This window comes from Peromyscus leucopus, chromosome 20, assembly GCF_004664715.2.
Source record: "Peromyscus leucopus breed LL Stock chromosome 20, UCI_PerLeu_2.1, whole genome shotgun sequence".
In the NCBI taxonomy this organism is placed as follows: Eukaryota; Metazoa; Chordata; class Mammalia; order Rodentia; family Cricetidae; genus Peromyscus; species Peromyscus leucopus.
Window position 1 is genome coordinate 55688013 of NC_051080.1, and position 17790 is coordinate 55705802.

A 17790-nucleotide genomic window follows, 5' to 3' on the forward strand; every position below is an offset into this window, starting at 1 on the left:
TGGATATTAGCCATTAAAAATGATAATCAAGCTACTGTTCATAGACCAAGAAAGGTTGTGTAAAGTGGAGGGCTCTTGGGAGAGGCAGGATCTTCCTGGGAAAGGGGAATAGAATATAAGATGTTCTATAGAGATTTCTTCTTATATTTCTGGGAACTACCCAGAAATTAAACCAAGAATAAAGAAGCTAGATTCCAGCAGTCAGAAAGATAATTTTACAAAAAAATAGTATCAACACTCATAAAGTACCCCCAAGGGCTTGGTGTGGCCATATTTCCCTTTAATTTCAGCACTTGGGAGATAGAGGCAGTCAGATCTCTGCAAGTTTGGGGCCAGTATGGTCTGTATAGCAAGTTCCTGTCAAGACAGAGTCACATAAGTAAGATTCTGTCTCAATTGATTATCAATCAATTCATAAATCAATTAAACACAAGTTAGGTGTGCTGGCTCAGGTCTCTAATTTCAGCATTTGCCAGTATTTGGGAGTGCTCCTGAAATTTTAAGACCATCTTTAACTATAGTGAGTTCCAGGGAAGACTTTACTATAGTCTGCTGGGTTTATGTCTGGAGAAGACCAGTACTTCTAGATAATATCCACAGGCCCCAAATTCCCATCTCTTGAGTCCTGAGACACTTAATGTCATTGCCAAGACCAAATCATTATTTATCAAAACCACAGTGACTCTGCATGCTGATGGTGTTGCCTCTCAAACTGCTGACTCTCTTCTTCTGGGGACAAGTGTTACTGCTGGCAGCAGTCAGAACACACTGCACTTTCTATAGCTCAAGACTTTATGGACTTTATAAGACACAGAAAAGGGAGGGTACTCATTTCGTTGAGGCCCATCGTGTACTCTCCCTTGGTACTAGGCTCTCTCATCAAATATATCTTCAAATGAATCCTGGAGAAAGGATTGTCTGAATTATATAATAGTTGATAAAAAGAAATCAGTGAATCACACCAGAAGGCATGAGTTCCACGAATTTCCCACAGAAATGCATGTAATTTCTTTTAAAATGCTGACATTCACAGTGCCATCAACCATTCACTCAAAAGAAGACATATGCATATATATGTTGCAAAATTGTCAGAAAACTGATTTTCCAAGTGCTCTCAGGAGTTAGACAGATTGCTTCTTGCTTTTCCTCTCATCCTTGTGATGTGAATGTCTAAAATGTCTGGGCATTCTATCTCAAATAAGAATCCAGGCAAGTGCCTTAGAGGGCTTGCTGTCCTTACACTGCTTGCTCATTTATAAACATGCTTTAACAACAGGGTTCCATTCTTCCAGCACTGCTTTCAGTGCCAAACCTTTGAACACGATCTTTTGTTACTTCACTCAAGGTCTAGAACCACACCCCTTCATGCAGCTCCTATCTGCTTGGAGAATCCATTTTAATATTTACTTGACTTGTCAATAACTGAATACCTTGTGTCCAACTTCAGAATTACTTTGGGATGGTGATTATTGTGTACAAAGAAAGGGGAGAGGAGAGGACAAGGCTTTGCTCCCACTCAGATGCTTATTATCTGGTTAGTTGCCTGATAATCCTTGTCCTCCCACCGCATTGGTTTTAATTCTCATGCACCCAGGAGAAGAGGCTAAGGCAACTCCACCCGGGAGAATACAGTGGCTTTTGAGAAAGGCAGCACTTCAGTCTACATCTGTATTATAAGAGCCAAACAGCCATTTATGTTCAGATCTTCTATTTTCAGTTCTGCACAGATCAGTTCATTCTGTTTCCTGAGAGCCCTTTAGAATACAGTCTGTACTCAAATCGGACATCGTCTAATACCCACATTAAGGCAGAATATCTTGGAAATGTGTGGGCTTTGGTGACTACTTTTAAAAATATGCTTTTTTTTCTAGTTTCCATGGCCTCTTTCAGTTTACCAGACAGCAGGTGTTTGGATTTCCTGCTGCCACTTAGACTTAGAACATGTTCTGCACAGCTGTGTCTGTTTTTTTTTCAACAGGCACTCCTTCTAAGCATCAGCCAGAGCTTTTTTTGGGTCAGTAACCAAATAACAAAGCCAACCATCAGCTTCCAAAGCCTTCCAATTCAGGTTTCAGTGTGGAATTTCCTATAAGACCTTTGTTAAATGCACATATTTCTAGAAAATCAAGAGATACAGTCAGATTTCTATTCCATATTAGACTGCACTTTAGACATTTTTAAGTTGCTCTTTCCAGTTACTTAACTTCATGAATTTTAATAAAAGCGGTATTAGAACTGTGTTTTTCCAATGGCTAATCAATGAGCAATCATTAGGACAATTCAGAACAAATATTGTATTCTCACCTTGGAGAAAAAACAAACAATAATCAATGTAACATACAGGAAAATGATAAATTGCATACTTATTAAAGCATTATCTGTAATCAGTATATTTCCTATGTGCTTTGCTAATCTCATAAAATTTCACCATCAATAGTCATCCTAAGGCAGGATTTGCCTGTCTGCAGCAGATATGGTTTTATATTATATTTTTAAAAAAGAGCAAGGGAAATATAGAAATGGAAAAATGGAAAGAGGGGTAAAATGAATAGCTGCAAAGAAATAATATTTCTAAAATTCAGCCTTAGGACAGAAAAAAAAAAACAAGAAACTTAAACCATCTAGAGCATCATATGTTTTCCTGTCTGTTGGAAAAAGAATCAATAGGTATTGAAATAAAAGTTTGGAATATCTGCAAAGAAAATTTTCTACGTAAGCTGAGTTACCTTGTATTACTTTGAAAGAGTTGGGCTACATGTGTAGCTATCCTAAGGTTCTGATTTATTAGTCAACATGTAAAGTACAATCTTCAAGTGAGATTAACTATATTCTTTCTATAAAAAATAAAGCATTTATTCCTGACATACCTGTTACTCTCCCCATTCCACACAATACGACCTTTTTATTCATTTGAAGTAGAGCTAGAATAGTTAATGTGTCTTCTTAAGCTAATGTTACCAGAGTTCCACCGAAGTATTATATAAACAGAGATTTTGTCATTTGCTGATTCTATTTTTCAATTTTTATGTTTATAACTTGCCTAGAGTTTTATGCTCTGGAGAGAATAATAGCAGACTTAGTATTTGAAAATTGCAGTTTTCATCTATGATCACATTATTATTGTGAGCTCAGGCCAGTGTCCATTTCTTTTTGTATAAAAGTAAGTTAATTACTTTTATTCCCTTGCACAGGATTTCCTATATTTCTGTGTTAAAGAGACAGTGTCAGCACAACTGCTCCTTGTCCCAGACACCATTACCTGCTCTAGTTATTCAGACAGGGCTGCTGTTCTTTCTGTCAAAGGAAACACTGAGTTGAGTGCAGTGGGCAAGCCGATAGTTTGGCTGGCAGCAATGAACAGATTTGTCTCTGGCAAAGAGGTCAAATATTTTTATATGTTCCCAGGTATGCCTCTGGACCCACTCATTTAACTAAGAGTTACAAAGAATTTTAGTATTTTACAGGTGTGTCTGCCTCAAGGACATCTCTCCAAGCTGCCAGATGGTCAGAGAGCAGAGGAATATCTGTACCTGTAAGATGACAACACATTTGTAAACATTCTATTTATTATGCAGGTGGTTTTAAAGGTTTTGATTTATTTATGGAAATGTTTACTCAGGGCCTGGATAGTCTGCATGTATATTTTATAATGTTGACAACATTTAACAGGTACTGCCATTCCACAAGATATAGAAAGTACAATAATAATGTCAAAGGGTATAGTTTTCATCCTTTCAACCAGGGTTTCCAAGTGACTATTTCTTTTATTGAACATGTGTGGTTGAAACGAACAGATCAGTTTATATTTTTTAACAGGACATTTCAAGTCAGAAGTCTCATAATAAGCACACCTTCAGATACAGAGCATTCCTCGTATTGCTTTCTGAAGTTATTATAAGATCATATTGAATAGCATGAAACAAAAGAATATCTTTGTCTCCCAGAAAAGACAGTGTAATTCTAAGCTAGATTCATTTCAAAGACTCCTAAAGAGTCTGTGTCTGCAGAGGTCAAAACGAACTCATCATCTGTTAAAGTAACTACCAAATGTAAAACATTATATCCACAATTTGACCCATAGAAATTTATCTCCAGTTGTTCCAGAGGAACAATGGTATAGACACTATACATTTGAATATTTTTTGAAAATAATGTATACATAGACAGACTGACCGACAGACAGACAGAAAGCTAGATATGGAAGGTGGAGAGAGAGCTTAACAATTAAGAACTCTTGCTGCTCATATGGAGGACCTAGGTATGATTCCCAGAACTCACTTCATGACTTGCAATTGCCTGCACTTTCAGGGGACACAGTGCCCTTTCTTGGCACCTTTGGGCACCAGTCTTACACATGATAGAGACACATGCATTCAGGTAATACAGTCATATGCATAAAAAGTAAAAAATAAATTAAAAGTATATATTGATGTGGATAGAAAGTACAGATGCAAGTACTATTTAACTTTAAAACCCGTATTCATTTATATACAAACTGAGAATATAAGTACCTCTTATGTCACAAAATTGTGCTTATTAAATTCAAGGCATATAGATAGTATTGACCCACATCCTTTATATACAATGTATTAAATATGTTTATTCTATGTGGTCTCAAAAATTCTCCAAAAAATGTACTTTGAAAATTTGAAAAATGCAAACCTATGAAAATAGAAATTGTTAAAGGGAAGAAGAGGAGTGGTGTGAATTGTGCCATTGCTCTGTATTTGATCATTTCCAAGAAAAAGGTGTGCATTTTGTAAATTAAGAAGAAATTTTGATAACATAAACAGAGACGGTATGGTAGAAAACAGCGGGAAATAATTAGGAATTCTTTACTCAGAAGGAAATAAGTTGGACCTTAAACAACAGAAGTCATCTATTTCCCGCTTTAAGCCACACCGGCCTTTTATTCCTGCACCCTGGTACCCTGGCATGGCCACTGCAATGCTTTGTTTCACTAATGCCTCTCCATCTGGCAATGATATCTAAATACTCGCCAGTGTTGCTCATTTCCTCTAGGGAGTAAATTTCTCAAAAGAATCGATGGATAAGCCGGGCGTTTGTGGCGCACGCCTTTAATCCCAGCGCTTGGGAGGCAGAGCCAGGCGGATCTGTGAGTTCGAGACCAGCCTGGGCTACCAAGTGAGCTCCAGGAAAGGCGCAAAGTTACACAGAGAAACCCTGTCTCGAAAAAACCAAAAAAAAAAAAAAAAAAAAAAAAAAGAATAGGTGGATAAATTCAAGGTAATTCCGTTACAGATAAGCAATAGAGAAAAGGTCACAGGAGAAATAGAAAGGTGAATTGAGCCATTACTCAGGAAAGTTCCACTGACTTTGACTAGTCTCTCTCCCTCTTCTCTAGCAACCCCCACTAGTGTGTACGTGCAGATACACATGAATGTTCACAGGGTGGGGGAAGAAGTGGACATCAGATATCACCCTTTCTCACTTTCTACCTTATTTTTTTGAGACAAGCTCTCTCTTTGAACCCAGATCTCACTCATTTGGCAAGACTGACTGCCAGCAAGACTCAGGTATCCTCAGTGCCTCTTCCTCGCCAGCTCTGGGGATACAGGTGTGCATGCTAAGTTTTACCGGTGGGTTGTGCACATCCAGAATCAGGTCCTCATATTTGAGCAGCGAACAATTTTCTGACTCAGCCATCTCCCTAGCATGACTGGTTAGTTTTTATAAGTCCAGGAGGAGGGTATTCATTTTAAAAAATGGTGCTCATAAAGAAACATTAATTCTTAAGCAAAAACCTTTAAATTCTTAGCAGGAACTCATAATTGATCTTACCTACACTATAAGAAAGAACTGATCCCTCATGATTCATGCCTTTTATATTTGAAGTTAATGCTTGTTATGATGGGTGTTATTGAATATGAATGAACATGGCTAAAAAGCTATGATGTAATTAGAAGTCTTTATAAGAAAACTGTGACAATGCCATCTTTTCTTTTGTGGGTATTTATAATCACTACTTACAGTACCATCCCATCAAATCCCACTGAGTTTTTCAAATGACTCATTCCTTTTGAATTGTTTCTGAAAAAAAAAAATGTTCTCTGTTAGCATTATCTCCTGTCATTTAACCAAGCCTATCGTTCTTTCCGTGTGTCTATAGAAATTTTTTTCTGTTTACCTCTTTTCATTCTCCTAGTGTACACATATGGTGACACCCAAAGAGGCAACAGCTGACTAGTAGAAGGAAGAAGATATATTGGTGCTACCATCATCATACTTTCTGTTAGTCTCTCCCCACAGAACAGCTCTATTGGTTATATGTTCACTTTAAGCATTGTGAAGTACAGTATACAAATTATAAGTTTCATGCATTCACTATTTAAATTGTATGGCATTCACTCATCCACTCATTCATTCACCAAATACAATGTACCTAGAAACAATGTAAGCATTTTCTTATCAAATGTAAATGTCATTTGTGATAGACTTCAAGATGAATAAAATGAAATGAATATAATTACACCCATGAGCAGAAAATAATGTAAGTGATGTGTGAAAAATAAAATAATGTAATATCAGTTAGACCTACATCAATTCTATAAAGGGAAATGCCTCTTACTGATGAATTAACTATTGATCCAATAGCTGGCAATGGTAGAACTTCATTTGAATCAAGGTTTCTGACTTCAAGTTTATATTTGGTTATGTGTGACATTGGAAATTTTCCATTATTTTTATTTTTAGAAATTGGCTTTGGCTTGAGTTTTAATTTCATAAACAATTACCACGTCTTAGTCCAAATACTCAATTTTGTTGCATGTTATTAATAAAAGTTTTATGAATAATGCTACTTGATTTAGCAACTAAACTGTAGGCAACATAAAGCAATCATCTGTCAATACATTTTCTCATCTAATATAGTGATTCTCAGTCTTCCTAATGCTTCAGCCCTTTAATACAGAGCCTTAAGTTGTGGTGACCCCCAGTCATAAAATCATTTGCAGTGCTTCTTCAGAACTGTAATTTTGCTAATGCTATATATAATAATGTAAATATCTGATATGCAGGGTGTCTGATATGTGACCCATGTGAAATGTCATTTGACACCCAAAAGGGTCATGACCCACAGTAGTGATCCAATGCATGACATTAAACACTCCTTACTCTTTCTGCAGTCACTTCTATCCTCAGGCCTTCCAACAGGTTCACAAAACTGTAGTAAAGGCTTCGATGACCTCAGATCTTACTGTGCAGTCAAAGCTGACATTGAACTTACAGATATTCTCCTGTCTCAGCCTCCTAAATACAAGATAATTGGTTTTCTTTTTGTCATTTGAATTACATTTTTTGGGGTCTATGGCCTTTAGAATGTGTCACCTACTTCAAATTGAAAATTATTTCCCCAGCCGGGCGGTGGTGGCACACGCCTTTAAACCCAGCACTTGGGAGGCAGAGCCAGGAGGATCTCTGTGAGTTCGAGGCCAGCCTGGTCTACAGAGTGAGTTCCAGGAAAGGCGCAAAGCTACACAGAGAAACCCTGTCTCGGAAAACCAAAAACCAAAAAAAAAAAAATTATTTCCCCATTTGTGACTCCACAGGGTTCTCTATTAATTCAGGGACAACTCATTCAGCAACAGCTAATATAAGATATAAGTATTACTTGGCATCTAGAATAATACAACGCCTTCAATTAAAACATTGTTGCTGTACATTCTACTATAATTTTTCTATACTTCGTATTCTTTTTTGTTTACTTAATTTTTTTCTCTTTGATTCTGGAAATTTAACCTAAAGCCTTTTCTGTACTAAGTACTCTATTATTGAGCTATGATCCTAGTCCTATGTTACTTTGAAGATGACTTTTTAAAATGCACACAAAATATCTTAAGTAATGCCAGGAATTGTATATCATGCTGCTTATATTTGAAAATAAAAAAATACATCAGATAATTGTGATTAGGAGACCAAAAGTTTATAATAACCTACAGCATAGAATATACATTTAGTATGTAATAATAGGAGAAATGTACATATTATTTATATGGAAATCAAGAAATATAGTAAATTGATTTAGGTATATTTTTATAAAATTGTATCAATATCTTTTTAATATCAGATGAGAACTAAACAGTGAGTCTTCATTGTATTTATCTGTATGTTATCATTTATCAGTGAAATTAAAATCTCTACATCAACATAGGGTTCTAGTATCATTAGTTTTATATTCTTTTGTGTATACTTCTTCCATTTTAGACATTGGCCAGTTTTCAGTGCAAGGCATGCTGTTTTCTGAACCTGTCATAGTCTCTGTGATATAAACAAGACCTTCGCTTTCTTTAGAGTCAGCAATCATATTTGCCAGTCTTGCTTCATTTTCATTTCATAATTTCACATTAAATGTCCAATTCTTTGATATGAAATGCTATATACGGATTCACTTCTATATTTTCAATGATCACTATGCGACACTCTGGATTTGTTTCTTCTGCAAGTCTCTCTAACGGGAAATGGGAGGGATGGTTGGGAAAGAGACAGAGGTGGCAAGTTCACAGGTTGCGGAATATTTGATAGATTGTGAATCCTATGATCAGTCAAGTCCAGAAAAGAAATTTAACTGTGGGATAAAAATAAGGTAGGACAAATGTAAGCACTACAAGAATTCTGGACAACTTATTTTGCTTAGAACTTTCTCCTACATTTTCATTGTTACTTTGTTCCCATCTTATTTTCTTTAAATCATCCATCAAAATTCTGATCCAGGGATGGCATCTTGAATGAGAATAGTATTATTATGGTTTCATTCTTGTGTATATTAATTTTATCTTGGTGGTAGTTTTTAAGCTATAGGAAATAATTATGTTCAAACATTATTATTGGAAATATCAATCTTAATGTTTTATAAACACAAGACATTATAAATATAGAAGTTATTATTGAGAATAATAATGTAAAAGTATGCCTTATTTTCATTTGCTAAATCACAACTCAAAGCTTAGATAAACCATGACTTGGAAACTAATCAAGGGAAAGGAAGACATAGCCAAAACATGATGCACTCCTGATCACAAATATCATATTTTTCTTAAGTGTGAATTAGAGAGCATTTAATTCAAAAGAAACCAGCATTGTGTACAATTGTAAGATTTTTCACATTGACTAGATGGATGAATGCTTCACTCTAAGTGTAATGAAGATGTTGGCCTAAAGTGGGAACACTCATAGTTTTACAATTCAGAGGCAATCAGAATCAGTTCTCATTTTAAAATAGTAAAGTCATTATATTTATTGATAAAAGAAAAATTTGAAAGCCTCTTGTTTTAAAAGATATCCATGTATCTCAATAAAAATCTGTTTATATGTTAAATAATATACCTATATATTTTAAAATATTGGCGTATAAATCTAATATGAACTAGAAAGCTACGTTCTTATAGTAAATAGCTTTTTTTCCTTTTAATTTTGCTTCTGGTACTTATATTCTTTCTAGCTCAATAACTTCACTACAGCTATGTGATATATTTATGATTTTCCAATTATTGTCTGTGTTGTACATATAATCTTTATTTTAAAATAATATATTTGTCAAAATTCTATTCCTTTGACTTTCTTTGAACTTAAAAGTTATTGAAATACTTTATGAGCTTACCAAATGGCTATTCATATAATAGTAAACTTAAAAGTGTTGCATTGAATGTTTTAACTAAACAGTGATATTTGTACATCGAATAGGAATGTGAATATGAACAAATTTGGAATATCATGTTCACATTGAGATGTGTAAAGTAATGGAAGTAACTTCTTCATGGTGACTAAATGTACATTATATTGCTGAGAAGCAATAGTAAACTTTACAGTTTTCCTCTTTTGATATTACACGATGAGAGACATAGTTCATCCTGAACACCAGTGTGTATGAAAAACACAAAACATGAATCTAAGAGCTTATGGTCACCTTATCTCCCTCCGCTCTTAAGTAGTAGTTAATAAGTATATACTTCTTACTGAAAGCAAAGTCTCCTGGGAAGGGGAGGATGGGGGAGACTGGGAGGAGGAGAGGGAAAGGAAGCTGTGGTCAGGATGTATTACTTGAGAGAAGAATAATGAAAAAGAAAAAAAAAGAAGATAGAGTGCGGCAAGGCAAACATGAATATACCTCAAGGAAGGTAAGAACTGTCACTCACACTCTCTAAGCTAGCTTTCTAGCTGGTTTTAGTAAGATACACAGTCAGGAAGAAGGGAGTGAGAAATAGCTGTGCTCAGCTAGCTTCTTCCTCTTTAGGCAGTCCTGGGAAAATGGCTACTTTTAAGGGTGATATTTAAACCTCAATTAAATCCTTACAGTCATGCCCAAAGGCTACCCTAATCTAAAAAGTCCTGTAGAGGGTTGTACAAAGGCATGTCTCTTAGGTGATTCTAGATCCTGTCAAATTGATAATCAATATTCATGCACACATGCACTAAAAAAATAAAGATTTGACATAATCTATTCAACAGGTCCAAGGTTACAAAGCAGTTGAATGTAGAGAGCTGTGTATAGCCACGCCTCAAAGATGGTGCTGGCTTCCGCCTTCCACTCTCCCAACGGTGAGTGCTCTCTGTGATAAACAACTCCTTATTTGGCTAAGGCTAAGGATTTGGCTTGCTTCCCTGTACCTGGACCTATCCTCAGTAACTACATGGCAGATTGGGGTTGGCCGCCCAGAAGCTATTTAGGTTGTGGGTTGGCTTTCCCCGGGGTCAGAAGTCAGAAGATTGTTTCAAGGTTCCTGAATAAACTGCTTGGAGAAGAGCCTGGTGTTGCATCGACAGTTGAAAATGATGACATGTCCCAAGGACTTCCAAGTATATGCATGAAAATTCTTCAACCCAAACATTCAATAGATTCAATGAGGCATTGAATTTGCTCTTCAGTGATAAATTGATTTTCAAGAGGTTTAATTAAGAAGGTTTACTTTTTTTTTTTTTTTTTTTTTTTTGTGAAAGGCAAGAAATAGAAGGACATTGTTTGTGGCTGGGAGAAATGCTGTATGACATAAGAATAATATTTTGAACGATACCTGAGTTGAGAAACCTAGTTTATGTTACTGCTGTTGGTAAGCAGGCATTTGGAGAATCATGGAAGTACCCCTGATGCAATCTTAATATAATGTGAGTCGTCAGTTTAGGGTGGGAACCTCACTGGATAGAAGGCTTTTGGACAAATTAAGACTCTTGTGCAAAGACTGTTCTCATTACAGTTATAATAACACTCACAATAAAGGAAGGTAATTATAATTTAAAATTTTTTCCTGTTGCAAAAACAAACAAAATAACAAAACAAAAAAAACCCCAACAAGTTGAAAATCTAATATTTCTTTACTATAACAGATACCCAAAGTATTCATGATAATTAATTTCATATGATATCATGTCTGGACTCAGAAACATCAACATAGTTTATAAAATAATGTGATTTTTGGTTTGACCATGAAGATGTTTCTTTAAAGACTTGACTCAGCTATATTCATATGTCTGTTTCATCTAATCAGATGCCAGTTTACCTGAATAGATCAACACTGTCTAAAAAGAAAATTCTCTCTCACGTACTCAGAATCACTCCTTTTGTCCAGGGAGTACTGAGTTCCTACTTCCCGGTGCTTAGAACCAGGCTAAGTTATTGCATTGGCCTTCCTGGTTCTGGAACTTACAGACAGTCTGTTGTGGGACTTCTCAACCAGCACGTTTTCGTGAACCAATTTCAATAACAAATCTCCCTTTCTACAGGAGATACACATCTCCATTTTTATCTATCACCATCCCTTCATGCAAACCTCTCTTCCCTTAGTTATTTTTGAAAAAGTTATCAGCACTGTCGAAATCTCTTTCAGAGATCATCACTTCAATCTAAATGACAAGGTGACAACTATAATAGGACCTTGGATGAAAAAAAAAAACTCTTTCTTTCCTGCATCAGTTTTATCATAAATAATGTAAAGATAAATAAATCAGCGTGGTAGGCTAGGTGATTCACTAGAGCTAAAGGTAGTTTTATATCACGGTAATTGGCCTGGGTGGACCTCGCTACCAGTGGTAAAGGAAAGGCAGTCAATATGAAACTATATTTATATAGCTTTTATTTATATTTATTTATATATATTTATATTTGTATAGGATTTAATCTCATCGTGTAGATGAAAAGGGAGATCTTGTCCAAATGTGGGCATGTTTCATTAGTACATACACTCATATTTCATAATTAATCAGTTGTGGTCCTCAGAGGAAACAGATGACACACATAAACAGGTAATTGGACATAATTTAATTAAGGAAAAATGCAATTGTTTACAATGTGGTTGGCAGAGCTAATGAGAAAGAAATGAGATCATGAAGTGCCCATCTAAGCCAGAGCATAGTGCTATTACTACTGTGTCCCTGGAAAAACGGGAAAGGGCTGGGACTTAAAGTATGTGGTAGCTTGAGGAGACAGCCCGTCATTGGAGTTGTGCTTTTGGTAGAGGGAAGCAACAGCCTGCAGTTCTAACCATTTTCTTCTCCCACACTGTAGTCCTTTGACATCGATTTCTACTGGTAAAATCAGAGAGCAACTCAAAGCATAGCTATTTGTTGATGTGGTGCTCAGATATCATTGTTGAAGTGAGACAAAACAGTGTAGTGAAGTATAGTTTGATAAAGGAAATATGAGTCTCTGCAGCACGAATCCTAAAATGGTCTTTTAATAAAACAAAAATAAAAACAAAAAACCTGGAGCTAGATATTGGGGTACATGCTGAAAAATCAGAGAGACAAAAGAACAAGCCACTGCCACATCTCACCTTGCCAACTCCACAAATCCTCTGTTTGAAAGCATCTGAGTCCTCAGCTGAAGAAGCTCCAGTCGAAGAGGCCTCCAGCTGAAAAGGACTTCAACCGAAAGAGAGCTTAGCTCCTGACTCCTCAGGTCTTATATACCCTTCACTGCCCAGCCATATGACTCTCTCCCTAGTACTGGGATTAAAGGGCTGCAACTTCCATGTACTGATAGCAGAGGCATGAGATCTCAAGTGCTGGTATTAAAAGCATGTGGTTCCCAAGTATTGGGATTAAAGGTGCGTGCCACCACTGCTTGGCTCTGTTTTTCTCCTAGATTGAGTCAATCTCATATAGTTCAGGGTAGCTTTGAACTCACAGAGATCCAGCTGGATCGCTGCCTCATGAATGCTAGGATTAAAGAAGTGTGCCACCACTGCCTGGCCTCTTTTAATCTAGTGGCTTGTTCGGTCCTCTGATCTTCAGGCAAATTTTATTAGGCTACACAATATATCACCACAAAGCTCTATTATGAAATTCCACATAAATCCAAACTGTTAACATTTATGGACAGAGGAACTACTCTCAAGCAAGCTTTTAATTCCCAGAATCTTTTATATGGAAATTAAGCATGGTATTTTGATGAACACATATTTTGACAAAGTAACATAAAACTAGATGACTTGTGGGATAATTCTGAATATGTAACCATCAGTCTATTTTACCCTAAGAATCTGATCCTGTTCAAGTGACTTCGTATTTATACTGTTAGCTACTTTTCTATTGCTATGATAAAATACCATGAGCAAGCCAGCATGAAGAAGGAATGGTTTATTGGGTATTACACTTCTGGAAGAATAAAGGTCTGTGGTGGTGGGGAAGTGGTAGGTGTGATGACAGGAATATCTAAGAACTCACAACTTGAACCACAAACTGGAAATGATGCATGGCTTTAAAACAGCAACTGACCGGAGTGACATCCATTCTTCAGCGAGGCCACACTCCTAAGTTTTGCCACCAACTAGGTACCAAATAGTCAATAATCTGAGCCTATGAGCCTCTAAGGACATTCTCATTCAAATCACCATATATAATACACACACACACACACACACACACACACACACACATCCACACATCCACCTGGTACAGTGGCTCTCCCCTTCTTAAGGCAGAGGCAGGTAGATCTCTGTGGGTTCAAAGTTAGTCTGGACTCTACAGGTAGTTCCAGGATATCCAGGTGTTGCTGGAGGGCTTCTCTCCAGGTCCCACCAAGCCCCACAGTCCCACAATCCATGTATAAAATAATCACTCAGACGCTTATATTACTTATAAACTGTATGGCCGTGGCAGGCTTCTTGCTAACTGTTCTTTTATCTTAAATTAACCCATTTTTATAAATCTATACCTTGCCACGTGGCTGGTGGCTTACCGGTGTCTTTACATGCTGCTTATCCTGGTGGTGGCTGCAGTGTCTCTCCCTCCTTCTTCCTGTTTCCCCAATTCTCCTCTCTCCTTGTCCTGCCTACACTTCCTGTCTGGTCACTGGCCATCAGTGTTTTATTTATATAGAACGATATCCACAGCATCCAGGGCTACACAGTGAGATTCTATCTCAAAAAATAAATAAATAAATAAATAAATAAATAAATAAATAAATAATAGACTAACAAGTAACCAGGAAAAACAAAAACAAAAAACAAAAGCAAAACCAACCAACCAAACAACTAAGACTAGGAGCAGTGAGAAGTACTCACGCAGTCATAGTTGAGGAAAGATATGATGTACATACTTTCAAGTTTCTAAAGGAAATGATCTTCGCATCACAACAGAGCAGGCTTCCACCAAGAACACTATCTTCAAATGCTGTGAGCCTGAGCATTTCATATATGTATTCTTCTCTGTTGAACCTTTTACTGTATGTAGGTTATCTTAATACTTTTCCGTACCCCACACCAATGCCACAACTGAGTATTACTCCTCTCTTCTCTTTCAGCAAATTATTGTATTCAGGTACCTTCCATGCTTCCCAAAATTAGAAACCTATTCAAGGCTCCATATTAAGAATTTCACACCCCTCCCCCATTTTTTAAGCAGTCTCAAACTCAAATCATTCTTCTTCTAATTTTTCTAGCTATTGTCAGTCTGAATCTGAGGTATACCATTTACTTGAAGCTACTTTCCCTAGATAACCACAGACTAAGAAAGAAAGTTGGCATTAAAACTCATATCTTCAATACTAGTACCTTCTACCTGGCTGACAGAAGGTTTGAAGAGCATCACATAAGAGGGAAGGTCAAGATTTTAAGAGTCACTTGACTGCAGTGACTACTGAGAGGTGGTGTCTTCTGGCCATGGCGGGTATGCCGCATCCACACCATGCCAACAGGACAGTTGTTCATGCAAGAGCATACCAGTCCACCATGCTAATGTAGATGGAAAAAGTTTTATAAGGCCTACCACCTAGATGAAGAGTTACAAGCAGTCAAAGACTGCTGAGGGAGAGAAATTCAGTATCTCCAGGGATAAGCTCATTGATAGATTTCCTAGTACTAAGTAGTTATATATATATATATATATATATATATATACATATATATATATTTATATATTATGTGTGTGTATGTATGTATATGTATATACAGGTAACACTAAACTATGTAGACTTTATATAAATATACATGTGTAGTGGGTAACCATTTCATTGACCTGGAAGTTCCAACCCCCACTGAAGCTTTAGTAAAGATCATGCCTACAAGGTGGGGCTGAGAGAGGACCCTGAAGACTCCAGATCCAGATGCGCCAGCTCTCTTGGTTCCTAGACCAAGGAAATCGCTGTGAGTGAGGCGTTCCCCCTCCTCCCTGAGTGTTGGCTCCCTGCCCTAATCTGAGGCTTCCACAGTTTTACCTAGTTAAAATAGACATGGCACCCTACTTAGTCACAGTGAGGGCTTGGAGCCATGCCTGGTAGCAGACCTACTGTCTGTAGAGGCAGAGAGGGGCTTAGAGTGGCCTGGAACTCTCCACGCCCTGAGGCTCCAGGGAGTCACCGAAAGAACTGCCTACTGCCTGTGCTCACTGTGCTGCCAGCCAAAGCATTCAACAGGACCTGCTTTGGAGCTATACCAATGCCTCCTGCTGGCTGAAAAATGCTACTACACCCCCCCACACACACACACACACAACCAGGGAAAGGTAAGATATGCAAACTAGCATCTTATTTCAATTAAAACTACTTGATAATTTTACACCTTAAAACTGACTCAAAATTCTTGTAATATGGCCAACAACATTACCTCACAAGAATTTAAAAACCTTTTTGCCTGTATGATGAATGACATTTTTCTAGAAATATATGACCTTCCTAAGGCATATCTGGCCTGTACCATTTTGACATTCATCGTAATAATTCACACAGTGTTCAAATACTGGTTTAATAATAAGAACAAAGATGAGTCATTATTGGGACTGGTACAGGCTTTAAAAGATAGCAATGAAGGTTTACATAAAAAGATTCTTTCTCTGGAATCTGCTAACCAGGATTTACAAAACAGGCTTATACCCAAAATTAATTTTATTGAAAATAAATGTGAATATTTAATGGATAGAACACTAACTCTTGAGAGTGAAGTTGTGGCTACTCAGACACTATATAAGGAAGAAAGATTATCAGTAATTGATAAGATAAGGTCCATGGAATCATGTGTTTCAGAAGAACATAAAAACTTCCATGATTCCATGAGAAATTCTAGAATCATTTGTAAGAGAGGAGGTTCACTCCCTAGAACAGACCCTAGGTGCTCGTTTGCAAGCCCTGGAAGAAACTCACAGTAAACATGACAAGGACCTAATAAGCAGAAGGGCAAGACCATACAGGTTGTAACATCCCCAAATAGCTCTTATACAATGGCTTATCCTGTTATCATCCATGAGAAGCCAGCAGATGACACACACCCCGAGCCATATATGACATATACATTACAATCAATTTCAACAAGGGACTTTAAAAATACAAAGAAAGCAGTAGTTACGTGTATGTATATATACACATATATGTGCATTTACATACATGAGAATCAAAAATAATGTAAAACAGTGTACACTTTCTGGCAAAAATAGCCTGGTCATGTTGAATGAGCCATCATCTCTTATTAGGCTTTTGGGGCTGGCAATTGTACTTAGACATAGGTGGAATATAAATGCCATGTGGTCAATTGTCAATTGGTTAACCAACCACTTATCCAAGCATCAGTGTAGCTGTGATTATAGTGAATCAATGGATCTCTCTTGAGAACTTGAAAAATAATGACATTTTTAAATTTAGTGATGCCGCATTGCATTTAGTTTGTTAATTCTCTCATGTAACTGTTCTCTTTCGTGTCCTGTATTTTTTCTTCCTTCTGTGTAGATCACTTCCCATATTTGTCCTATAGTATTTTATGGTTTCACTTCTCTCTGGAATCTCTTAATTATCCCCCACAAACAACTGTCATCTTTATAAACCAAATTAAATATCCCCAGTCATTCTCATTTTCTAGTAACCATACCCCAACCCCCATAATTCTAAACCTGCCTTGTTTAATCATACACTCACTTGACTATGTATCCAAAGAATATTCTGGAAAAAATGCACACTCAGGGCTCATTCTACTTTTAGGTAGCCATGGCAAGCACTATAAAGTCAATGGTGTTGAGAAGTCCTACTCTGTAAAACAAAATCACTGCAATACTTCAACTGTGAAAAATTTAACAATTGTTTTGGTACAAATTCCCCCTTATCCATTTTCTATTTTTCATTAAAACTTCTAGTTGATACATGATCTTAGCTTCATAGAAAACACACTGTTCCTAGTTCCACATTTAGCAAGTCACAAAAGAACTTATTTGATCACGCCTAATAAGGTGCCCACACTCATTTTATTTCCACATTTTCTTTTTTTAAAAAATTCATTTATTCTCTCATATATTACAACCTCACCGCAGCTTCCCTACATCCTCTCTTCCTAGTCCCGTTCCCCACACCCCCCCCTCCTC